Source organism: Pan troglodytes, chromosome 14, assembly GCF_028858775.2.
Source record: "Pan troglodytes isolate AG18354 chromosome 14, NHGRI_mPanTro3-v2.0_pri, whole genome shotgun sequence".
Taxonomy (NCBI): domain Eukaryota; kingdom Metazoa; phylum Chordata; class Mammalia; order Primates; family Hominidae; genus Pan; species Pan troglodytes.
Genome location: NC_072412.2, coordinates 29,517,441 through 29,543,140, shown reverse-complemented (window position 1 = coordinate 29,543,140; position 25,700 = coordinate 29,517,441). Strand labels below are relative to the sequence as shown.

Sequence of the window (25,700 nt, the reverse complement as noted above, 5' to 3'; positions counted from 1 at the left end):
GGTGTACTTGGAACTCCACAGCCAGAAGATTAGATGTTGTTTGCTCACTGTGTTCAAAACAAGAGGTGTAAAGGAAGTTCAGCAACAACCGAAAGATGACTCGTAATTTGTAACTGACTGGCTATGCTTGGCGAGCCTAGTGTATTTATAATCTTTCAAAGTCAAGCGCAAAGCCTCCTGAGCCTCATGCGTCACCCAACTGCAGCATTCCTGTTGATCACACTGGCTGTCACCATAAAGCCTGAGCAAAAGTAAACTTTTCTGTCCCAAGGGTTTCCTTGTACTGAAAGAGCCACTGCTTGCGGCTTTTTACAGGATCACAACCAATGTCTGTTTCATGCGGCAGGTCCCTGGGGACTGTAATTGCAGAAGTATAACCTGGCGGTTATGTCACATGGCCCGAGAAACTGCCAGGGGACCAACGTGCTTCCTGCCAGACGACCTTTTGCAGCTGAAGGCACTAGTGCCCCATCTGCGGTCGCTGTCTCTGTATGAACAATTCTCTGATATTCCCTGGGCAAAAAGAGGTGCTTGTTGACAACACTGAGTCAAAACTTGGAACCCTGAGCCCTCAGTCTGCCACCATATCATTTTCCTGTTAATGGAGTGTTAATTAACACGGGTTTTTGTTTTTATGAAACGAACTGTTTTTAAGTAGGAGGATTTCCTACCTTTGAATCAACTCAGAGCTCATTTCCTACTAAAATGATAGGTGATATCAATATAAGGATGTGGAAGGTTTGCCCAGTTTAAGCGTTGGGAATGGAGGCCTAGCTGCATGGCTGAGGGAATTTGGGCCATGCATGGCCTCACTTGTTGAGGACATGGATGCTGGAGATGCTCAGGTCTGGGCTTCTTTGTCTCTTTAGCCTCAGTATTCTCATCTGTAAAATGGGGTGATGTGAGAAGTCGATGAACTAATGCACATGAATAATGACAGCTAATACTTGTGTGGCCCCAACTACATCCCAGGCACTGTTTTTCTGTTAACTCATTTATTCCTCAGAGCAATCCTATGAGGGAGGTACTATTGCTGTCAGTCCCATTTTACAGATGGAAAGCTGAGGCACAGAAAGGTTGGTAACTTGCTCAAGGTCACGCAACTACTAAGTGGCAGACCTGGGATTTGAACCTATGCCTGACTGTGGAGCCCATGTTCTTATGATGCCAAGTTGCACCTTTTGTAAGACAGTCAGTAGGTGGCATACACTTGGTAAGTACTCAGTAACTATCAGAACAGGGTATACAGCGGATCACCTGGAACAGAAGCCATGTTTCTCACCTCTGTTGGCTATGGTGCAAGGCATGGGTGACCTTTAAGGGCCTAATAGTGCTGTCTACTTATCAAAGGCTCAGCTTCTTAGCTGTGGCCACAGGAGACTGGGGCAACCAGAAGTCTGGTAGAGTGTCAAGCCAATAGTCATCCTGGGGATGATGAGATGCCACCAGATTGCTGCTGACTTGGGCCAAGTTGGTGGCAGGCACTTCAGGCCATGGGGGGAACCAGGCATGAGAGCAGGGTGTGGCAGGGAAGAGACACTTGGTCTGTGTGTGTGTGTGTTTAGGGAGGTAGATGGGAGCCTCAGGTGATTTTGGGTCTTGGGAAAGATAGCTTGGGATGGAGAGTTGGGTCTCAACCCTCGTCTCTCACTCAGGTCTATACCTAACTGGAGACACTGAGAAGAAGAATCAGGGATGAATGCAAGAAGGTGATGTGAGCCATCCCATCCCCACACCTGTGTGTTAAGGAACATGGGGATGTTTTAATAGTAAAGAAATGCCCATAGGATGTTTGGGGGTGGTGATGACTTCTGGTATTTCCTCTCAAAAGGCTAAAAATACTGACAGTCTTGTGCTGAAACTGGCTGTAGATTTTCACCCTGTTTGTCATTCTGCTCTAAGACTGGCTGGGCACTATTCTAGGGGATGGCGATTCAAAGACAGTAGAAAGCACATCCCTTTCCTCAAGATACAACACATAAACATATAATAGAAATCAATAGGGTCATCCAGAAGTAAGCACTGGGGTCATGGGAGCTTTGGGAGGGAAGAGGCAGGGTCAGAGATGGTGGGGGATAACAGCTGAAGGTCAGCCTTTGAGGCAATGGGAGGTGGAAGCATGATCAGGTTTAGGAGAGGAAGGCAAGGGATGAACAGCTGCATCTTGATAGGGCTTAAAATGTCAGTCTAGGCGAGGTAGAAGATAAAGGTGGGGAGGTAGGGCCAGGTGTAATATATATTTTATTAATTTTTTTTACTTTTTTCTTTTTTTGAGATGGAGTCTCACTCTTTCACCCAGGCTGGAGTATAATGGTGCCATCTCGCTCACTGTAACCTCCTCCACCTGGGCTCAAGCAATTCTCTGGCCTCAGCATCATCAGTAGCTGGGATTACAGGCGCCCGACACAATGCCTGGCTAATTTTTTGTATTTTTAGTAGATACGGGGTTTTGTCATGTTGGCCAGGCTCGTCTTGAACTCCTGATCTCAGGTGATCCACCTGCCTTGGCCACCCAAAGTGCTGGGATTACAGGCGTGAGCCACCGCACCTGACCTAGGTGTAATATATAAAGGAGTTTGTGCTTTATTGGCTGGTCAGAAATGTTGGTGTCATTAGATGTCTGAGTTGCTTATTTATTATCATTATTTTATTTTTTAGGGAAGAGTCTCACTCTGTCACCAGGCTGGAGTACAGTGGTGTAATTATGGCTCACTGCAGCCTTGAACTCCTGGGCTCAAACCATCCTCATGCCTCAGCCTCCCAAAGCACTGGGATTACAGGGGTGAGACACCACACCTGGCTCCGAGTTGCTTTGTAAACAGATCCCCCTGGCAGCAGCATGGAGGATGAAATTCATGAGGGAAAAAGCCAAGCCAGGGATATCTGTTACAGTAAATCCAGATGAGATGATGAGGGCTTAAGCTAAGACTGAGATCATGGGAAAGCCAGGTAAAAAAAATAAGTAGGACTTGAAGTTTGATTGGTCATTGAATGAGGGGCTGGGAGACAGAGAATGAGAATTCAAGGATGGCTTCCAGGTTTCCAGCTCAAATGGCTAAGTAGGTGGTGGTAACACCCACTAGTTCACAATCACAGGGAGTGGTAGCTGGGTTGGAGCAGGAAATGATGGGGTTAGCAGGGAACATGCTGAGTTTGAGGTGCCTGATGAGTATTTAGGGGGAAGGTCCAGGAGGCAGTTCCAGAAGTCTTGGCTAACAGCATCTGCATCGAGTGCATTGCTGAAGCCTCAGAGAAGAGATGGGCTCGGCTGGGGAGAGAGTGAGTAGGGGGCAGACCAGTGCTCCAAAGAGAGGACTCGGCAGTGCCGGCAGCCTGAGGCTATGGTGCATCAGCTCAAGGCAACTGGTGTGGCTCTGGCTCTGGTGGGCAAAGATGCTGGGGCCTACACTGGCTTTGCAGGCGAATGGGGCACAGAGGGCCTCTTTCAGGGATTGGTGCATTGGGTCTCAGTTCCAGGTGCAGGGCTGGAGAGAAGGGTGGGACTGAGGAAGAGAAAAAAGTCACAGCCCCCTGCTGGCTACAGGGGTTCTTTAAAAGGGGAGCATTCAAACGTTAGTGAAACATCATTAAAGGTCCTGTTCATTGAGGGTCCAGGTAGCGGTTCTTTTTTTTTTTTGAGATGGAATCTCACTCTGCTGCCCAGGCTGGAGTGCAGGGGTGCGATCTCCACTCACTGCAACCTCCACCTCTCAGGTTCCAGCAATTCTCCTGCCTCAGCCTCCCAAGCAGCTGGGATTACAGGTGCCCGCCACCACACCCGGCTAATTTTTGTGTTTTTAGTAGAGATGGGGCTTTGCCATGTTAGTCAGGCTTGTCTCAAACTCCTGACCTCAGGTGATCCGCCCGTCTCGGCCTCCCAAAGTGCTGGGATTACAGGCGCGAGCCACTGCGCCCGGCCCCAGGTAGCGGTTTTTAAGCAGATGAAGGGGTAGAACTCACCTGTCTGGCTTTTTGCAATTGTGCATGCGCTCCTCCTCCCACGGGCCTGAGATTCTCACAGGTGTGTGATAGGCGTGGGAGTTGTCCTTCGGGAGCTGGCAGTGGGGGGTCCATTTTGTGGACCAGAGTCTCCCTGGGATGATTCTGATACATCCTTACCTGACGGAGAATGCACCATTTGCGGTGAGGGAAGCAGTGCTACTGGGAGAGAAGGCTTGGGACCCTCCTTTGTATTTTGCACCCCTAGGTTGAACCATTTTCCATCAGCACTTAAAGTGTCTCGCTCCAGCCTAGTAACAGCACAGTCCCACCATTTAGAATCTCCACAAGTTCATTCACGCTGCAGGTCAACAGCAGGTCAACAACCACATAATCATCACTCAGCCACACAGCGTGTGAGGAGGTGAGGGGCAACACCTGAAGCCATGGGACTCTTTGTAGAACACAATGAAACACTGACGTAATTTTTTCTCTTTTTTTGAGACAGCGTTTCACTCGTCGCCCAGCCTAGAGTGCAATGGCGCTATCTCGGCTCACTATAACCTCTGCCTCCCGGGTTCAAGCAATTCTTCTGCTTCAGCGTCCCAAGTAGCTGGGATTACAGGTGAGCACCATCATGCCTGGCTAATTTTGTATTTTTAGTGGAGATGGGGTTTCACCATATTGGCCAGGCCGGTTTCAAACTCCTGACCTCAGGCGATCCGCCCTCCTTGGCCTCCCAAAGTGCTGGGATTACAGGGATGAGCCACCACCGCGCCCGGCCTTGATGTACTTTTTCTATTAAATGATCTAAGAACAATTTTACGGGCAGAAAGTATGACTGTAATAAATGTATGCAATCCAAAACTACCACCCACCATCCATGAAAATACAAAAATCAAGCTGTCATGCCAAATCTAACTGGTTACTTCTGTTTCTCTGCTAATAGTCGTTAGCTACACTCATTTATTTGTTTTATTGTGTCAGTGTCCACTGTCAGATAAGTAAGAGCAGGTGCTGAAATTTTAAGAAACATTTGAGGGAATATTTTCAATGGAATCTGTTGAAGTTGAGGTGCCTTTAGTACACTAGTACAACTGCATCACCCCTGAGTGTTAGCGATAAGTGCAATGATTTAATTTTACTGTGGAACTCCCAAGTCCAGCTTATGGAATAAATTCCGGATCATAGTTTGAGAACTACTGGCTTAAAGGGTCCCATTTCTTGCTTCTTTAAGTGTCAAACAGTGACTGTGAGATATATATATATATATATATATTCCTGGCCCAAGTGATGGGCAAGCTTCAAAGCAGTTGAGGACTCTAGTCAAAACTAACTGTGCCCTCTGAGTGTTCTAGCTCTGAGGATTTGGTCCCTGGCTTCTTCCTTCAATCTGCACCATCAAGAAGCATTCTTGGCCAGGTGCAGTGCCTCACACCTGTAATCCCAGCACTTTGGGAGGCCGAAGTGGGTGGATCACTTGAGGTCAGGAGTTTGAGACCAGCCTGGCCAACCTGGTGAAACCTCATCTCTAACTAAAAATACCAAAATTAGCTGGGAGTGATGGCCTATGCCTGTAATCCCAGCTACTCAGGAGGCTGAGGCACAAGAACTGCTTGAACCTGGTAAGAGGAGGTTGCAGTGAGCCGAGATCATACCACTGCACTCCAGCCTGGCCAACTGAACGAGACTCTGTCTCAGAGAAAGAAAAAAAGAAAAAAAATCTTCTAGGCTCTGCACATAGGCCACGTGCTAAAGTCAGCATTCCAAGGGCCAGAAGGACTCCTAGAGGCATCTTTCAGGTGCTGACACTAGTTCAGAGCCTCATAGATAGCTCCAGTTTCTGCCCAAGTACCTTCAGGGCCTGGGAACTCACTACTTCCCCCAAAAAAGGTTCTTATGAACCATCATCTCCTATCTCCACCCTCTAAAACCACCCAGTTCTTAACTTCTGCTTTGTTTTTGCTATCAGCACTCTCTGCCTTGTATTGTTGTTATTTGGATACTTAACTGTCACACAGTGGTAAGGGCTTAGGTTTTGGAACCACTTGCATTAGAATCCCAGCTCCGTATTTATCTTCACCATTTACCAGCCATGTGACCTTGGCAAGTTACTTAACCTCTCTGAGCCTCAGTTATCGCCTATATGGGATGGGAATAACCTTAGGGTCTATTTCAAGGATTATTCAGAGGCCTAAGGTAATGGGAGGAATCTGCTTGACATGTAGAAAGCTCTCAGTACAGCATAGATATTATTATTATTCCTCTGCTAGACTACAAAATCTCTGAGGGCAGGGACCTCTTCTTGGGTATTTTTGAACCCCTCCATAACAGTGGGCAAAGTGTCTGTCAGAGGGTTTTAATGAATGCATCACACAAAAGAGACTGTACTGAACAAGAGAGACAGGAAGCTTGGATAATTATTTGAATATCTACAGTCATCAGAAGGCTTATAAATGTAAAGCCAAAGCTCCTGCCAAAGAAATGTGCAGAGCAGAAAAGAAAACCCAGGGCAGAATGTCAAGAGCAAGGATGTGTTGGGACAGGAAATGAAGACGAGATTGGGAGAGGTCATGCAGAATCAGGTCACATTCTGGAGGGAAGAAGGAGCAAAGGCACATGATGAGAGAGTGCTAATTAAGGTGGCCAAAGAGAACAGTGTGGTGCTGTAAATGCCGGCAGAGCAAGGAGCCCTGCTGCCAGCCTGACCCAACACAGTCACGTTGATGAAAATGGAAAAGGATGGCTGGAGGTAATGATAATGTATTACAGATTGCAAAATCACTAGAAGAGAGGGTTTTGAATGTTCTCATCCCAAAGAAATAATAAATGTTTAAGGTGCTGGATGTGTTAATTACCTTGATTCGATCATTACACAATGTACATTTGTACTGAAACATCACATTGTACCCCATAAGTATGTGCAACCATGTCAATCATAAATTTAAAAATTAAATTTTTTAAAAAAGGAAAAACAATCTTTCCACCACACAAATCATTTTCTGAGCCTGCACATTGGCATTCATCTTTCCTCCTACGCTTGTGGCCTTAAAGAGGAGGAGTATGATTGGCAGCGTGGCAGCCTCTCGATATTTACGGACCCTAGAGCTCACTCCTGGCTTCAATGGTGTTTTCAGCTGGAGCCTCTTCCTGCCATTCCTTTCCTCTCTGCATGGCTGCTGATGCTCATCCGGGAGCAGGAAATGAGTGCATTCTTGGGCTTTTCTGCAATTAGTCTTCTAAAGAGAAAAACAAAACCAAACAAGAAAGAAAACTGAAGGTTTAGGGATATTCTAAAAACTTTTACAGGCTGGCCATTGATGGAGGCCAGTAAAGAATGGTGGAGGCTGGCGACTCAGCCCCTCTGGATTGGGGGTTTGTGGGAATTTATCTCGGGCTCTCTTATGTTTATTCTACACTTCCAAATAACTTTGAAGGTTTATTTGGAGATTCCAATATGGGAGAGGAGGCCCTTGCAAACTCTTGAGTGTGCAGCGCCCCATTTTTTGGGGGGAGAAAATGGCTTTGGGAGAGCATGCAGAGGGGATAGGGCACTCAAATCTCCACCCCATAGATCACTGTGTCACCTCTCAGGTAGGGGTGTGCTGAATAAATTAAAGGTATTATTGTAAGTTGGAAGTGTGCTAGAGCCAGGTTGCAGAGGCACACTCTCAAATCCGCCTTCAGTGAAACCACGGAAATCTCCAAATACTACACATGGGGGCTTTTTTTCCCCTTCCCTGAGAATCAGCTGATAATTTACTGGCATGTCACTGCATATAAACAAAATCCAACAGGAATCAGTTAACCTGCTGGACTGAACAAGGAGTTTGGCATAAAACTGGCCAGATAAACAGATAAGGCTGATTGTGTTATATCTCCCTTCCTTAATGGAAGCCTGATAGGAATGAGGCCCATGGTGACTCAGCAGTTAGTTCCCCTTACTGCGTAGCCTTGGAAGTAATGGAGTGGGCTTTCATGATTTTGCTTCTTTCTTCTTTTCCACTGAAATGGAGGCCTTCAGTTGCAAAGTTCTCCATTGTCAGATTACACTGCCTGATGGGCATGAAAAGTCCACAAAAGAGAATTTTCTGATGTGAGAATGGAGGGTGTTGCCTGCAACTACCCCAGATCCCTGCGGTGGCAGTTTAAGGTAGGTGGGAAGGCTCTAGACGTGTGGGACTGGAGTCTTGTGTTCTTTGCCTCAAAGCTGAATTCTGACTCCTCTTTCAGCCTTATACCAATTTCCCTTCAGTGACCGTCTGCACATAGAGGTGCTATTGAGGCTGGAGAGTGGTGAGTTCAGCTTCAAGGTGCACTCTAGAGATAGGGCTTGGGCCTGTGTGTATTTTTGGAATTGCTCTCCAAACATTCCAAAAACTGAAAGCTTCGAGGTCCACTCCACCAGCTGACCTAGTTTTTCAGCTAAAAGACCATGGCCTGGCCTCCTAAAGTCGTATATCTATAGATTCCAGCCAGGTGGGACCCATGGTGCCCATTTTGTTAGTTCCAAAGACACAGCATGGTGTAGGAGAAAAAGGATGGAATTTCGAATACAGAAGTTTGGAGTCAGACTTACGTTGAAGGCAAAATGAATCTTTTGTGTCAAAGTCAGAAGGGGCCAGGGGTTTACTGAGAAAGGGCACAAGGAGACGTTCTGAGTGATGGAAACATCTTTCCCCTTTTGGGGTGGTAGTTACACAAAGTGCATCCCTTTGTCAAAATTGATCAGACTGAATACCGAAGGTCTGTGTCTTATTGAATGTAAATTATACAGCAGTTTTTAAAAGGACAGATTCCAGTCCTGGCCCTGCCTCTTCTTTACCATCTAGAGAAGTTCCTCACCTCTTTGAGACTCAGTTTCTTTTTCTATTAAATGGAAGTAGTGCTTATACCCATGCTTATATTCAATACGATCATGCAAGCAAAAGCGCTTTGTAAATGACAAAAAGCCTCGATAAGCGGATCACTCCTATCGTTATTCTTTCCATCCAGCCGCCTCCTGGAGCAGATTGTTAAGCTGATGCGAGTCTGGGCTCTGCCTCACCACTTGTCTCAGAGGTTAGTGTTTATCTATTTTAAGGAGACTCTGGAGATATCAAAATGCTGCAGAAAAGCAAATGGAATATGGATTTGCCAGGGAGAGGAGGGCGGGCTGGAAGGGAACAGCTGGGGAGAAAACTATCAATCCAGCTCAGCAGCAGGGCCGGGCGGGTGCCGAAATGGAGTCGCTAAATGCCTGAGAGAGAATCGTGACCAGTAAAAGCAGCATGAGTTTAAAAAAAAAAAAAAGAAAAAAAATCACATCTTGCCGAACAAATTGGGTCACATTCATGATGGAGTTAGTCACTGAGAGCACAGATGGGAAAGCAGTTTTAGGGCAAAATGCAAAAGATTTGGGGACCCTGGTGACTCAGCTGAACGTGGCAAAGGTCGCTTGGGCATCCTGGCCTGGGATGGGGGTTAAATAAAGGCTCTTCCTGTGGCTCCTGCTGTGAGTCTTATCATACTTTTGATTTGAACTTGAACTTGATCTTTACTCCTAATGGCCACCACAAGCTACTTTTTTTTTTTTTTTTTTTTTGAGACAGGGTCTTGCTCTGTTGCCCTGGTGTTGCCCAAGCTCACTGCAACCTCAACTTGCTGGGCTCAAGCAATCCTCCAACCTCAGTCTCTCAAGCGGCTGGGACTACAGGCACGCACCACCATGCCTGGCTAATTTTTAAAATTTATTTTGTAGAGACGAGGGTCTCACTATATTGCTCAAGCTGGTCTTGAGGCTGACCTCAGCCTCCCAAACAACTGGGATTGCAGACATGAGACACTGAGTCTGGCCTACAAACTACCTTTACATCAGAATCAAGAGCACAGTGTACAGTTTTAAAAAGGAAAATCATAGAGAGAAGTCAAGTTAAGTGGAGGCTGAGAAAGCAGGAAGGCCATTCTGTAGTTGACCCTCGGAATTCAAGTGGGAGAGGACAACCGCCTGAACCCAGCCAAGCTTCTTCGTGATTATGCTGGCAAAGTCCTTTCAGTTTAGAAACTTTTAACCCCAGAGCCAATGTCCTTTGACACTAAAATCCTATAAGATGATTGAACAGTGTCAAAATAAATGTTAAATTGTTAGCCACTAAAATAAAGTTAAAATAGGGAAAGATTTAACAGGAAGAAATAATCTAAAAGAGAAATCTGATGTGCGAAATTTTGATTTTATCCTCATTATAAACATTTTGGTGCTTTCTGCTAGCTATTTCTGCCAAGAAATGTGATATGTTGAAAAAGAAGAGGAAATGTACTCTCTCTAGATGCTGTGACTATAAAAGTCTGTTTAAAATGATAGGAATCAGTCAAGGTTCTCCCAGTGACCAAGGTTGTAAAATTAGAATCTTAAACTACCAAATCAGGGTGAGAAAAAAATTTTCAACAAAAGCAACATTTAAATTTATTTTATTATAATTTCCATTATCCCACAATGTTTGCATTTTCTCTGGACACATCAAATTTCTTTCTTTTTCTTTTCTTTCTTTCTTTCTTTCTTTTTTTTTTTTTTTTTTGAGACGGAGTCTCACTCTGTTGCCGGGTTGCAGTGACGTGGTGCGATCTCAGCTCACTGCAACCTCCACCTCCCAGGTTCAAGCGATTTACCTGCCTCAGCCACTCAAGTAACTGGGACTACAGGTGTGCGCCACCACACCCAGCTAATTTTTGTATTTTTAGTAGAGACGGGGTTCACCATGTTGGCCAGGATGATCTCAATCTCTTGACCTCATTATCCGCCCGCCTCAGCCTCCCAAAGTGTGGGGATTACAGGCGTGAGCCACCGCACCCAGCCCACACATGGGATTTCTTAAGTTGTTAATTCCCTACCCTAAAATACATCCTTATTGGAGCCAAGCAGGGGATTGAGGAGAGATCAGGTGGGGTGAGGGGCACCGTGAGAAGGCAGGGCATCTTTCCCGTGACCTCTGAATCTGAGAGATGCCGATGGTGCATCAGTATATCAATGTCAATACCCAGGATGCTGAATGAAGCCTAGGTTGGAGGATCCTTCCAAACCCAGGTCTTTGTCTTGCTGGAAATCTTGTGCCTCTTCTCCTCTGCCATCCTGTCTCCCACCTCAACACTTTAGCTCTACTGCTCCGTTAATTAGCACATGGAGTCTGAGATTGGGCCTTTTGCATCCAGGCACTGGCTTCATATGGTTCCTCAACCCCCTTTGTTCCCAGGTCTTCAGGAACCATGTAAGATGCAACCTCCCCCCTAGGTCTCTTGTGGGCAGGGACTCCTTAGAGGATTTCTCCTTCCAATGCCCTGGCTTTGGGGCTGACAGACTTGGGTTTGACTTGGCTCCATCCCTTATTGGCCAGTTAGATAAGCTCTGTGAACGCTGACTTCCCTGCCTTGGAGGGTGGCGCACTGACAGAAGTAGCCGATACCCATGAGCTGTAATTAGCTCAACACTTTTGGCAGTGACTTGATGGGAGAGCTTGATGGCAAGTTGCCCAATAGGTGACAGGAAACCAATGGATGTGAACTAAGAAGAGGGATCCATGATCCCCAGTCATAAATTTGGGACATGACTGGGATAGCCCAAAACAAAGGCTGTGTTCTTGTCCCAGATCAGCTTTCCAAGTGCAGGACTGGGACGTGTGGTTCAATGGCAACACGTGTGAAATAGATTTAGAAGTGTCTGGTCCACAGTGACCTCCTAATGGGGACTGGGACAGGACAGGGTAATCTGGGTCAGAGTTCTTCAGTTGCAAGCAAACTGAAATGGACTCTAAATCAGAAAAGGGATTTTTCTGGAAAGGTATGGAATAGTTGTTGGATGCTGAAGAACCAAGCTGCAGGAAAAAGAGAACACCCCCCACAACCCCACCCCTGAAATGGGGTCATCAGAACTTCTCTGTTCCACTGTTTTCTGTTACATTTTTCTTCCAAATGCTCAAGACTCTGGAAGCCAGAATCTTAAGGCTTAAACTGGGTTCTGTGTGCTACTGTCCTCTGAGTCGGAGGGGCAGGGAGAACCAAGACTTCTCAGAATAAGGAAGAACAGCTCTCTAATGAGAAATCACAGTGCTTTTACCCAAAAAAGTGGGAGGGTTTGCTTGACAGGCCAAAGCAAGGTATCTCCGGGATGCTGATTTTAGAAAGGTGCACAGAAAAACAGGGAGATGATTCCACCCTACTCCTTCCTGGCCGAGATCTGGGGCAACACACTTTCAGAGACTTTTGACTGCTTGGAGTGAGAAGGATTAGGTTCAAAAACAGCAATTAAGATGCAAATATCTGAAAAACATGACATACAAGCAAGGTTGAGAGAACTGAAGTGATCGAACCCAAAGGAGAGAAGACCAAGTTGGCATCTAATTGCAGCCCTCAGGCTCTGTGAGGCTTAGAATGTAGATGGAGGACAATTTTGCATTCACTGGTTGTGAAAGGAAGACCTAAAATCAAGAAACAGGGACAGATTAAAGAGGAACAGATTTTATCCCATTATATGTAAGATCTTTCCAAGGAATGAAATGAACTGGGTTGTAAGGTAGGGAACTTCCCATTTCTGGGAAACCTCGGGTGCTCAGTTACCTTTAGCAATAAGCGCATTCCTCACAATGGATCACAACACACTTGGGCGCCGTGGCCCTGCTGCTGAAGATGCTGACCTAATCATGGTAATTCAGGGCCAGAAACTGCACTCCCTATTTGGCCACATCTGCCAAAGAGCACATTTCTGAATGTGGAGTTCCAGACATGGGCAATGTGAGTGATGATGGGGAGAACAGGAAAGAACTCCTCTGTACCCCTAACCACCTGCCCAGGCCCTACGTGGTGCAAGCCTGCCATGCGGAGTGCCTTACATGACAGCACTGCTTCACCAGAGGACTTCTTTTGGGATGTGTTGCATTGACCCACTTCCTTCTACACACCTTCCAATGGGAATGACATGACGTCTTCCTTTATCTCTGAACAATATTCAATAAATACATATTGAGTCTCTATGGTGATACCTATGATTAGGAAACTAGGGTATACATATTTCAAAACATCATGTTGTACATGATAAATATATATATTTTTGTCACTTAAAACATAAAAATAAATAAAAAGGAAGCTAGGGTATCAGAGTTGGAAGGGCCTTTTGTGATCAGTGTGTTTACAGTGCTTGAATATACCCAGTGGCATTTCTGACAAGTTGATTTGTAGCCTGGTCTTGATTCCTTTCTGAAACTCACAACCTCCTAAAGTCGTCCACATACCACTTGAGTGGTTTTGGTTGCTAAAATTCTTTCTTACTGTAGGCTAAAATCTACTCACAATTTGGCCATATCTATCAAAATTTAAAATGCACAAACCCTTTGACCAGCATTCTACCTCTAACAATTTATCCTACAGATATAGTCCCCATGGGCTCAAAGACATGTGTACAAAGATATTCATTGCAGCAAAGGGCTGGAAATAATTTAAACGTTTGACCAGGGGACTCATGAAATAAATTATGGAATATCTGTACTATGAGAAACCAAGAGGCTATTAAAAAAATTAAACCATTCTCATGCACTGACAGGGAAAAATCTAAAATTCATGTCGATTTGTGAGAAAGAGAGACTAGCTAAATAATATGTAGAGAATAATTCCATTTATGTGATAGAAAAAAAGGAGATACATGAACATACGCTTAGGTTGTATATGGAAAGATATTGGTAACTGTTTGCCTCTGCTGAGGGCATCTGTGGTAACTGGTTTCAGGGGTGGAAGGAAGAATTTTAGGTTTATACATGTATGTATATACGTATGTGTGTTTATATGCATGTATGTGTGTGTGTGTGTATATATATATTTTTTTCTTTTTTAGACAGAGTCTTGCTCTGTCACCTAGGCTGGAGTGCAGTGGTGCCATCACAGCTCACTGCAGCCTCGACCTCCCCGTGCTCAAGTGATCCTCACACCTCAGCCTCCCGAGTAGCCGCGATCACAAGTATGTGCCACCACATGCTGCTAATTTTTGTAGTTTTTGTAGAGATGAGGTTTTGCCATGTGGCCCAGGCTAGTCTCAAACTCCTGGGCTCAAGTGATCTGCCCAGTTCAGCCTCCCAAAGTGCTGAGATTACAGGCATGAGCCACCATGCCTGGCTGCATGTATATATTGCAATTTTTTTTTTTAACTCTGTGCATGTATCATTTTAAAAACTTTAAAAACCTGCCGTCTTAAATCCTAGCGCAGGGTCCACCTGGTTCTACCTCATAAAGCTGTGCAGAACACCTCTAATCTTTCTTCTGTAACAGCATGGATTTGCAAACTTCTACCATGGGCCCTTTATACCCCGTCTTCTACAGGTTAAACAAACACAGTTCTTTACATCAGTGCTTCCGTCCCTGGCCACCTGGTCTCCTGTCCTCTCCAGACCCAAAACCATGGGCTGGGCTGCAGCAAAATGAGGGTGTACTCAGTGCACTGAGGCCCATGTACCATGAGAGATAGTGAGTGATATCAGGGAGAGGAACATCTGCAGAGGCAGCGCTGCCCTGGGAGGCCCTGTCCCAAGCAGTAGTGGGAGCATCTGGAAGGGGTGAATAGGGAGTGTGGGCTGGGCTGGGCTGGGCTGGGATGGAAGGGAGGCTAAGCATGCAGACACCAGCTTTGCTAAGCTGTGCAGTGCATAAGGGTCCCCCTAAAGGGACTAGTTTGCTAGAATAAAAGAGAAAAACCAGAATCTCATACATTTACATGGCTACTTTATAATTCTCAAGGCATTTTTTACAAACTGCATTACATTTGTTACTTATCACAGCGCTTTAAGTTAGGTATTCAGGAATTATTTTTCTCATTTCAGGAGAAAGCCTTGGCCAGAGTTTAAGGATTTGGGGCTGGGCACAGTGGCTCGTGCCTGTAATCCTAGCACTTTGGGAGGCCAGGGCAGGAGGATCACTTGAGGCCAAGAGTTTGAGACCAGCCTGAGCAACATAGTGAGACTCTCATTTCTAAAAATAAAAAAATTAGGCCTGGCACAGTGGCTCACGCCTATAATCCCAGCAGTTTGGGAAGCTGAATCAAGAGGATCACTTGAGGCCAGGAGTTTGAGCCCAGCCTGGTCAACATAGTGAGACTTTATCACTACAAAAAGTTTTTATTTATTTATTTTTTTGAGACAGGGTCTCGATTTGTCACTTAGGCTGGAGTGGAGTGTGCAATCACAGCTCACAGCAGCCTCGACCTCCTGGGTTCAAGCCATCCTCCCACCTCAGCCTCCCGAGTAGCTGGGACTACAGGCATACACCACCATGTCTGGCTAAATTTTTGTACTTTTTGTAGAGACAGGGTTTCGCCATGTTGCCCAGGCTGGTCTCTAGCTCCTGGGCTCAAGCAATCTGCCTGCCTCAGCCTCCCAGAGGCCTGGAACTACAGGCATGAGCCACTGCTCTTGGCCATTTTTAATTTAAGAGACAGAGTCTCGCTTTGTTACCCAGGCTGGAGTGCAGTACCTTTACTGCAGCCTTGAACTACTGGGCTCAAGCCATCCTCCCACCTCAGCCTCTCAGGTAGCTGGGACTACAGGTGTGTGTCCCCATGCCCAGCTGACTGAGCTACCACCATGCCACTGCATGCCAGTTGTGACAAAGTGAGACCCTGTCTCTAAAAAATAATTAAATAAAATGTTTAATGGTGTTCTGGGTCCTTACTTCATGGACACTTTCCACTATGCAGCCTGCCACTGATTTCATGTAAAGGCAAAACCAAAAGAGATCCTTTGCTAAATTATCCCAAGTCTTACAATATGGAAAGATTGGAAAATGTTTTCTATCGAGATAGAGGAAACTGACTGGATGATTTTGCCAGATCATCATGCACATTGGTGAGTTCCAAGGCCCCACCTCCACCCCATAAGACCCTAGGTTAGGCAGGAACACTGGGGCACCCCTTTGTCTCCATTGGCCACACCTGGGCCTGCCTCTACCAAAGGGTAAGAGACCAGTTAAGCTTCTCATGTTGGGGAAAGACAAGTCCCCTCCCTATGGCTGCATAGAAGGAGTTCAGTGTATCCTTAGGGCCGGGGGCATCTGTGGCCTGGGCTTTATACCTTGGGGAATCTCTGTTCTGCAGGGTCTAGATGCTCAGAGTGGCAGCTGAGAGGCAGGAAGGAAGAGGTAAAGAGGGCCACTGGCAGCCCCGGTTACAAAATTCGGGTATCAGATGCCCCCAGCCAGCCTAGGATATGCACGTCGCCCAGGCCTGGCTCTTCCTGCAGTCGGCACACGTTCGGGAGGCTGCTTGTCAGCCTCTAGTAACTTTACTTTCCTCTTTTAGGATGCTCTCCCTGGCCATTTTAACCTAATGGATCAGGATAAACAAGTTAGGGAAGCAGAAGGAAGAGCACATCGGAGCATCTCCTTGCAGGCTGGAGTACTAGGGTCCCCCAGGGAATAAGAAAAGGGCTTCTCTTCTTGCTCATAGGAAAATACATTTTACTAGGTGAGATACTCTCTGGTGTTCTGAACTGGCAAACACTGGGCCAGGGAGAAAGGAGGCCAGGAGAGGAAGGTGGAGAGGTTTCTGCTGGAATTTGGGCCTTCGGGCCACTCGCTGATAGATCTGGTTGCAGGGGGGGATATTTAAAATGTTTAACAGGCGGGCCTGACCCATCAGACCTGTCACCACAGGGCCTCCAGAGTCAGCTCCCGGAGGCCCCCTGCTGGGCCATATATGCCCCCGTTTGGTTGCAGGATGGTGGGGAGGTGTGGGGGCTCCAGGGGAGGGGCCAGGGCCTGGGCTGCTTACCACCCAGTGTGGAAGCATTTCTATGTGAGCACAAGGTGTGGCTGCAGCCCTTCACAGCAGCTGAATGTCAGCCCTGGTGGGGTTAGCAGCCAGTGGTCCTGCTGGCCTCTCAGGTTGCCTGGCACTCCCTAAATGCTTATTCTAAATCATGCCAGCCTCATGCAGATCCCGGGCAGAATTGCAAATAAAAGACTTGTTTGCAGAATTGCAAAATTCTCCCATCCAGAGCCAGGCCGTGCACAAATGTCCCAGTGTATGGTGGGGTGGCCTCTTTGCCTGCAGTAACTCGTGCAGTTCTGACATGAGGAGCAAGCAGTTCTTGCTTTATCAGGAGGAATCTTCCTCTCCCTTTATCACCCTCTGGTTCCAGGATACCGTGTACATTTCCGCCCCCACCGCCGCGCAGCTGGAACACACTGTCAGAATGAACACCTCATTGCATCAGGAATCCAGAGCTCTTCGTCTGTAAAACAGGAGGGGTGGGCTTCCAGAACCACTAACAGATGTCTAAGTGAAAAAAACTCCACACCTGCCCAACCACCAGCTTCCTTTCTCATTCTTGAGGGCTCCCAGTAACAAGACATTAGAAAAATGTGTTGTGCGAGCTGCGGTTTCCACTTTCCCTGAAGCCCAGCTATCTAATCTCCTGGGAGTGAGAAATCAGGCAGCGAATTGTCTAAGATGGGAGGCAAGAGGTGCCATGGGAGGCCATGTACATGTTGCCCAGGAGGCCTGGTCGCCCAGGACGCCTGCTTCTGCAAACCCAACTGGGGACGACAGCATGGGCTGGCCAAGGCGGGTCTTGACAGAGAAGCCCATGAAAATCCCTGCTGGTTGTCTTAGTCTGAAAACTTCTGCTCTGATGACGCTTGACATGGCAAAGCTTTATTTCATTATTTTTATGTTTATACATATTATTTTTTGCCCTTTATTTTTCCTTTTTGAGACAGAGTCTCCCTCTCTCTCCCAGGTTGGAGTGCAGTGGCGCAATCTCCACTCACTGCAACCTCTACTTCCCAGGTTCAAGCAATTCCTGTGTCTCAGCTTCCTGAGTAGCTGGGGTTACAGGTGCACGCCACTACACTAATTTTTTTTTTTTTTTTTTTTTGTATTTTTAGTAGAGATAGGTTTCACCATGTTTGCCAGGCTGGTCTGGAACTCCCGGCCTCAAGTTATCTGCCCTCCTCAGCCTCCCAAAATGCTGGGATTACAGGCGTGAGCCACTGTGCCCGGCCTATTTCTACATATTATTTTTACTTCTAATCCACATATATAGTTTTAAAATTCAGATATTTACAAGCTTTAGTAAAAATTCATAGCCTTGTAGCCTCCTGCCCCACCCATTCTTGCCTTCAGGTACTGCTGCCCAGAGTCAGCCACTGTCTATGACTCCTGGTATTTGCAGCAATCATTCCAAATGATGTGCTTATAGAGTTGTATCTTTCTAAAGCTTAGAAATGATCTCCTGACTTACTGGAAGATGAATAGGTAACTTTTTCCTCCTCCCCCCAGGACGTGCTAAGGAACAGAGTTCCTGTATTTCTTTCTATTTTAGATGCATGCCTTTGATTATAAGGTTTGCCATTATTTTATGAGGCACTACAAAAGAAGAGAAGTGCAAGTAAAGTAACTATGATGCAACACTTTCTCAGCACATTGACTAAAAAATGTGTTCTGATTTCCAAAATGTTAAAATGGGAAAAATATGTGCATTTTAGAATATTACAAGTTACAGGACAGCATATCTTCTGATAAAATCCCTGGTCAGTATTTGTATTATTTTGCCTATGTAAATATTGTCTGCAGTGTACTGCGTTTACATTTCTGCTCATGTATATCTTTTCTCCTCGGGAGTTAATAATTGCCTTGTCTTTTTTAATTCATAGGGGTTTTTTTTTGGCATTTATGAGTAATTCATTCCCAAGCTCTCCTCAGTGTGGTGAACACACTAATAATCTTGCCATTGCATTTCTCTTCCTGTGCAGACGTCCTCCGGGAACTATCCTTCTGCTTCAAACTCAGGCTGGTTTCTCCTCAGGTCCACTGTAGTTACAGCCCAGATTTCAGCATCCTCCTGGAAATCATTTTTCCTTCTCTCCTGTGTTAGATTCCTGTTTCCTAGAGCTTGTATCTTTTTCTTGGTTAATTCTTTGTTTTGTTGGAGCACATCCTCTAGTAGCTTCCTGAGAAAGGGTTCATGGCAGCTAAATATTTGGAGACCTTGTAAATGTCCCTTGCACTTGTCTGGGCATAGAACTCAACTTCAGGAATATTTTTTCTTCATGTTAGAGGCTTTCTTCAAATGTCTGGTGATTTACTGTTGACACTCAAGTGACGTGTGCATGAGTGAAGCTTGTCAACCAATGGGCTGATTGTCAGGTGATTCAGTGGAGACCTGGATGTTTCATTAAGGAACCCACTAGGTCATTCTCTATAAGTCTTTTTTCTCCAACTGGTCAGCTTCCCTAATGATGAATCCTCGAATCTTCTGCCCATGGGGTAGAACCCTCATTGCCAGCATTCTGGGATCTAAGAGGGGGAAGGAGGCTGTGGTGTCCTATAATCCAGAGTGCAGTTGGGTGCAGTGGCTCACTCAGGAGTCCCAGCCACTTGGGAGGCTGAGGCAGGAGGTCTGCTTGAGTGAGACCAGGAGTTCAAGACCAGCCTGGGCAACATAGTGAGACCCCATCTCTACAAAATATGAAAATTAGCTGGGCATGTTGGCATGTTCCCATGGTCCCAGCTACTCAGGAATTTGAGGCTGCGGGGAGCCACGATCATGCCATTGTACTTTAGCCTGGGTGACAGCAAGACAAAACAACAATGACGATAAAGCACAGCGTGTCTTTTAATTCCGTTTCTATGGTGTGTCACATGCCGGGTCTTGGTTGTGCCTGGTGTCCTTGAGTCCAGTCTCTCTCGGATTCAACCTTTCCTCCCGAGGCTGGGCAGGGACAGTGGTGTGACAGTGCAGCTGTGCATAGGCCTACATAGGGATGGAAATAAATGTGGAGTCTTATAGCTCCATGTACAAATTCTCAACACATTTGTTTTCAGCACACCTGCACCCATGTTCTGCACAGAGGGAACCAATTTCTGCTTTTTCTAAGATTCTGTGGTGTAGCTGATGTGCTTCTTACAGATTTCTCTCCCTTTGAGCTTAGGTTGCAGCTTTATCTTCTCTGCTAAATTAGTTGCTTCTCGTTCATCTGCTTTTTTTTTTTATTTCCGTAACATTGTTAACATTTTTATCTACTGTTGTCTCTGTTCCTATTTTCTCTTTATACTTATGGGTCTAGGCAGTGGTGTGCTGGTAAGTGCTTGACGAAACAGCTCTTGTGGGGAAGGGAAGAACCCTGAGTGGTAGCAGTCCAATTTCTGTGTTGTAAATATTCCTAATGTGGCTAATTTCAAGGCACCAAAAGGACATCCCTGAACATGCAGTTGGAAAGAAAAGCAAAGTAGCACACCATTATCCAGATGGTTTCTGGCTTAAAATGGTTCCACTTAACGATTTTTTGACTTTACGATGGTGTGAAAGTGATACACATTCAGTAGAAACAGTACTTCAGTACAGTATTCAGGAAATCACATGAGATATTCAACACTTTATTATAAAATAAGCTATACGTTACATGATTTTGCCCAACTGTAGGCTAATGTAAGTGCTCTGAGCTCGTTTAAGGTAGGTTAGGCTAAGCTCTGATGTTCAGTAGGTTAGGTGTATTAAATGACTTTCTGGTTTATACTTTCTTTCTTTTTCTTTTTTTTTTTTTTTTTGAGATGGAGTCTTGCTCTGTCACTCAGGCTGGAGTACAGTGGCACAATCTCGGCTCAAATGCAACCCCTGCCTCCTGGGTTCAAGCAATTCTTCTGTCTCAGCCTCCTGAGTAGCTGGGACTACAGGCACCTGCCATCATACACAATTTTTGTATTTTTAGTAGAGACAGGGTTTCACCATAGTAGTCAGGCTGGTCTTGAACTCCTGACCTCAGGTGATCCACATGCCTCAGCCTCTCAAGGTGCCAGGATTACAGGTGTGAGCCACCGTGCCTGGCCTGGTTTATGATCTTTTCAACTTAAAATGAGTTTATCATAAGTCAAGAAGCATCTGTGTAATATTTCCACTATACACATACAGTAGACATGAACAATAGAAAAAAGTAACCTTAAGAGAATATATAATTATAAAAATATTATGAAGTGACGAGTATTGAGATTTTATTAGCTTTATTTATTTATTTATTTACTGAGATGGAGTTTCTCTCTGTTGTCCAGGCTGGAATGCAGTGGTGCGATCTCGGCTCACTGCAACCTCTGCCTCCCAGTTCAAGCGATCCTCGTGCCTCAGCCTCCTGAGTAGCTGAGATTACAGGCACCAGCCACCATGGCTGGCTAATTTTTGTATTTGTAGTAGAGACAGGATTTCACTACGTTGGCCAGGCTGGTCTCAAACTCCTGACCTCAGGTGACCCGCCTGTCTTGGCCTCCCAAAATGCTGGGATTATAGGTGTGAGCCACCCCACCTGGCCTTTATTAACTTTATTTTTAACATAATTTTAAAAATTGTAAGCCTATACAGTTTAGTTTTTAAAATAGCTACGTGCAACAACCAGCTAGCAAAATTCCTGACAATTTAACAATCAGTTCTCAAAAGTCAGTGTCAGCTGGCCCTAATGCACCACTGAGTTTATGCCTTTGTAATGGTTTTCTTATCTTTTCAGTATATTAATCGATTGTTTTTAAATTTATTTCTCTATAGCATACAGTTACCTCTCCTCACATATTGTTAACACATTGGTAATCCATCCAAAATTCACATTGTCTAATTGTAGCTCTCAAACTGTGGTGAAGAAAAGATGATACCTCAGTAGAATGAGATGATGCTTGACATGAGGGATAAATAAAAGGGTTAAAATAAAATGAGGTGAGGGGAGGTCATCAGTATCCACAGGTGGTCAAAGAAAAGTGGTGTCAACACGATTGGGCAGGAGGAGACTGATACAGTTACTGCCTTGTCCCAGCAACACAATTGCTAGCAATACAGTTGCTAGGACAAGGTAGTAACAGTACCAAACTTCCAGTTCCCATTTAATCTCAGCTTTTTTTGTTTTTTGGGATTTTTGTTTGAGATGGAGTTTCACTCTGTCGCACAGGCTGGGCACGATCTCGGCCCACTGCAACCTCCATCTTCTGGGTTCAAGCAATTCTCCTGTCTCAGCCTCCCAAGTAGCTGGGATTAAAGGCGCCTGCCACCACACCGGGCTAGTTTTTGTATCTTTCATAGAGACAGGGTTTCACCGTGTTGGCCAGGCTGGTCTCAAACTCCTGACCTCAGGTAATCCACCCACCTCAGCTTCCCAAAGTGATAGGATTACAGGTGTGACCCACTGTGCCTGGCTAATCTCAGTTTTTAAGAAGATACCATTTAATACATCTGTGTTTCTTAGCAATTCTCTGAAGTGCTTCCAAGCAACATCTTACTCTAAACATATATGACCATGTAGTGTCTGTATAATAAGACCAAGTGCCTACATAGAGCCCTTCATGAGATGAGCTCAAAGCATTTTACCAACAGTGCCTCGTTAAGTCTTATCAAACCTCTGTGGGAATTGAGGGGGAACATCATTATTTCTGTTTTACTGATGGATAAAGCAGAGGCCTTAAAGCAAACCAACAGTAGCTGAGGCCAACTTGTTTGTCTGCAAATCCAACGTTCTATCTTTTCATGACAACACAATCTTGAACACCAAGTTATATTTTCTGCCTCTATATAGCTACGTGGAGGGTACAGTTTTATCTGAAATATCAATGAAGTATTTGAAGTCCTGAATTGTATGATTCTGGTTTTTACCTTTGTTGACCCCCTCACACTTTCTTGCCTGTGTGATTTGCTAGCATCTTATGGTATTAATACCGAAGACCTACCTAGTTACTTTTAATTGCAATTAAAGTGATTAAAAGTAATTGTGCAGCCAGGCACGGTGGGTCACGCCTGTAATCCCAGCACTTTGGGTGGCTGAGGTGGGTGGATCACCTGAGGTCAGGAGTTCGACACCAGCCTGGCCAACATGGCGAAACCCCATCTCTACTAAAAATACAAAAATTAGCCGGGTGTGGTGGCAGGCACCTGTAATCCCAGCTACTCGGGAGGCTGAGGCATGAGAATCACTTGAACTCAGGAGGTGGAGGTTACAGTGAGCTGAGATCACACCATTGCACTGCAGCCTGGGCAACAGAGTGAGACTCCATCTCAAAAAAAAAACCCAATAAATAATAAATAAATAAATGTAATTACACAAACCACGATTACTTTTGCACCAACCTAATTATCCAACATAACTCCAGTCTGGCTGTAGAAATAGGGGAGTGTTGAAACCAGAGGGCTGCACCATTCGGGTACAAAGGAGAAGATCAGGTACTGTGGTTTGGTCTCTGCGTTGGGCAGATAACAAAGCTTTAATAATTGCCCAAATAGACAATGGACATTTTGAGCATTTATTATGTGCAAGATATGAAATTTAGTATTCTATACTTATTGGCACATTTAAATTACTTTCACAATGACAATTTGTGGTTGGTATTAGCATTATCCCTGTTTTTCAGATAAAGTAAAGCCTACAGGGTCTGAGTAAGTTTCACAAAGACACAGCTAGTGAGTGGTTTGAACCAAAGGCTGTCCAGCTCTAGGTCCATGTGCTTTTAGGGGCTATTGTCTGCCTTTCTGCTCCATCTTTTAGTAACACAGCTTGCCTCTTGGCTATGGGAATTAGTGTAGGGATGGACCTGGCACCCAGCAGAGTCCTAAACCAGGGTTCTCCTAGCTGGACCTAGCAGAAGAACCCTTTCTTCCTTGGTCACAGAGTCATTCAGCTGTTTCCCCGGTAAGGTGGGCTGCCATGTCTACTGCTCTGTGAAGAAAGCCCTCTGTAGGAGGAGAGAATGAAATCTACATGCAAAGAGAAAAGCAGAGATTATGATGGGGAGGCTGGGTGTGGTGGTTCACGCCTGTAATCTCAGCACTTTTAGAGGCCGAGGCGGGTGGATCACTTGAGGCCAGGAGTTTGAGAACAGCTTGGCCAACATGGTGAAACCTTGTCTCTTCAAAAATACAAAAAAATTAGCCAGGTGTGGTGGCACATGCCTGTAATCCCAGCTACTCAGGAGGCTGAGACATGAGAATCACTTGAATCCAGGAGGCAGAGGCTGCAGTGAGCTGAGATCGTGCCATTGCACTCCAGCCTGGGGGACAGAGTGAGACCGTGTCTCAAAAAAAAAAAAAAAGGGAGAAGAATTCTGATGGCATTCAAATCCTTGACTTCAATCCCTGACCCTGTTATCTAAACTAGCCTGAGTTCAGCTTTTGCCACTAGCCTACTGGGAGTGTCCTGAGTAATACAGGGTTTATATACCACACTATCCAGCTGCTACCTGTATCAAGTTGACCAGGATAGGGGAGTTCGCCACTGGGTCCCTTGGACTTACCCCAGTTGGTGTCAAATCTTTAAGCAGGTAAACTTTCCCCACAATACAACCCTTCTTCCACTTTTTTTTTTTTTTTTTTTTTTGAGTTGGGGGTCTTGCTCTGTCACCCAGGCTGGAATGCAGTGGCACAATCATAGCCTACTGCAGCCTTGAACTCCTGGGCTCACGTGATCCTCCCTCTTCAGCCTCCTGAGTAGGTGGGACAACAGGTGCACACCACCATGCTCCAACCCTTCTTCCACTTTGGAATATACTCTGTATCACACCCATAAGATTCTTCTCCATCTCTTGTTACTTGGCCAAGCCTCCTAATGCAAATACAGCACAGTATGTAGTGACAATGTGGACATCTTAGTGTTGACAGGCATTACTTCATATTCTGACCTCAAGAGGCAGGACAGCAGTCATGGAACTAACAATATGAACAATACGATGACATTCCTGACTTCAGCTGGGGGGTCTCCTAACTGTATGATTTCACAGGCCAGATTATTATGATTTTTTTGGATGGGACGGGGGTGGGGAGAACATCATAGAGCTGCCAACTTTTTATTTTGTCAAACAGGGCTAGTAGACTTAAATTTATCCTTCCCCAACTCTTCATTCATTTACTTAACAGGTCTAGAAAACACTCTTCTGTCATCTCTGAGGTTAAGCAACCTTACTAAGTCACTGGAAAAATATAAAAAGTCACATGAATTCTTCCACTCCACTTCACCTGATACCTTTGGTTACTGTCTTAGTCCATTTGTGTTGCTGTAAAGAAATATCTGAGGCTGGGTAATTTATGAAGAAAAGAGATTTATTTCGCTCACAGTTCTGCAGGCTGTACAAGAAGCATGGCACCAGCATCTGCCTCTGGGGAGGGCCTCAGGCTGCTTCTACTCATGGCAAGAGGCAAAGGGAAGCTGGTATGTAGAGATCACGGGGTGAGAGAGAGAGCAAGAGAGAGAGGAGAGGTACTGGGCTTTTTATTTAACAACTAGCACCTCCGAGAACTAAGAAAATGAGATCTCACTCGTTACCAAGAAGTCAGCACCAAGCCACTCATGAGGGATCTGCCTCATGACTCAAAATACTTCCTATTAAGCCCCACCTCCTAACAACACCACATTGGGGATCAAATTTCAATATGAAATTTATTGGGGTCAAATAAACCATAATCAAACTATAGCAATTACCTTCCAAAATTTAGAGGCAAGTATATGGAGACTGTCAGTTGACCTTGTTGGTAATAATTTTTTTAGTTAGCTGGAAGCTAGAAAGGGCAGAAAGAGGTGAAGAGGAAGCTGTGGCCATGGAGGTTAATGTGGTCTGGGCTTGGGGTAGGTGTGGTGAGTGGAGGTTGACAACAGGTACAGCTTGTACTGCAAGGGCTGGGTAGCACAGGAGCTAAGGGAGGTGGGAGGGCCCGCAGAGCCCAGGTCCTGTGCTGGATGTTCTCTGACGAGCTCTGGAATGAAGTAGGCATGGGCAGTTGTTAAGGCTTTAAATCCCTCGA

At 45.5% G+C, this 25,700-nt stretch overlaps 1 long non-coding RNA gene across 4 annotated transcripts in view; it reads left to right on the top strand.

Moving 5' to 3' along the window:
- LOC107972230 (uncharacterized) overlaps positions 1-25,700 on the top strand; it is a 36,878-nt gene that overhangs the window by 4,980 nt on the left and 6,198 nt on the right. Inside the window, exons 4-7 of one of the 4 annotated variants that reach the window (XR_010150411.1) lie at positions 4,448-4,564; positions 7,956-8,092; positions 8,935-9,000; positions 13,793-13,915. This is a non-coding gene — a long non-coding RNA (uncharacterized LOC107972230). Of the gene's footprint in view, positions 1-4,447; positions 4,565-7,955; positions 8,093-8,934; positions 9,001-9,530; positions 9,618-13,792; positions 13,916-25,700 lie in introns of those variants that run through there. The other 3 variants (XR_010150412.1, XR_010150409.1, XR_010150410.1) reach the window with 3 other exon arrangements.